Source organism: Octopus bimaculoides, chromosome 13 (assembly GCF_001194135.2).
Source record: "Octopus bimaculoides isolate UCB-OBI-ISO-001 chromosome 13, ASM119413v2, whole genome shotgun sequence".
Lineage (NCBI taxonomy): Eukaryota > Metazoa > Mollusca > Cephalopoda > Octopoda > Octopodidae > Octopus > Octopus bimaculoides.
The window spans coordinates 5553046-5554136 of NC_068993.1; positions in this window are offsets into that span (position 1 = coordinate 5553046).

The window sequence follows — 1091 nt, forward strand, 5'->3', positions numbered from 1 at the left end:
ACCCTCGTCGTCGTAAGCGACGGAGTGCCAACAACAACAACCAAAAATGTTTATTCACTGTTAGAAAGTAATGTTATAACTTTTTTCGGTTCTTTTAGATGAATAAATTTTCTTTCTGTTAAAGTCTTTCTAAAAGTAGCAGTGAAGGAAGGGTTGTTCATAGAATATAGGTCTAGGTTCTCCAATTTTTGAAAAAAAAAAAAAAAGAAACACTTGTCTCTTGTGATTAAATACAAAATAACAAAATGTGAAGAGGGGAGGTAACTACTATTTTTGTTTTGTGCTGCTTTCCGTTAGATGTCGCGTTGTTTTGACAGTCAACCAATCAGAATCAACTACTAAAATTCAAATCATTTTTACTCAACTTAATGTGCTTGTTGGATATCCGAGTTTTGCTGTTGAATTGTTTATTTTGAAATTTTAACGATTAATTTTTATCAATCATGTCATCCCATCAAACTGCTTACAAATGTACTGAACGCATTGATCCTAAAATCAAACGTCGTCTTCGTCGATCGCAAGAATGGCAAAACAAACGTGATGAAATGGTGAATAGAAGGCGCAAAATAGGAGTAATGTCTCCGTGTACGGAATTTGATCTTTCCCTAAATTCTCCTGTGTTGGAAAATGCATTGACGAAAACTTCCGAGGACAAAGAAAACAAGAAAATAATCCGAGAGAATAAGAAACAACAGAAATGTAAGTTTATATTGTTTTTACAACATAAATATTTACATCATTATGATGGAAGTACATAGAAAATGTTTGAAAAAGTTTTGAAAATGTGTAACTTGTCATTTACCATAGTAACGGTTCTTTTTTCACGCATGAATACATGTGGAGAAATGTATTTGGTATCTTGTTTCTTCTGTTAATGAGCTTAAATATTTGTAGTGTTTATAGTCGTCGTTTCCCACTCCCCACTTTTTGAAAATTTATTTCTTCTGCCTTCATGCAAGTATTCCATTTTGTGTACATGTCACATACCATCCTTCATGTTCATGAAATTTTTATGGATCAAAATTCATTGATGAATATATTTTTGAAGGCGTTAAATTTATATACATATATATATTTGTATATATAATTTA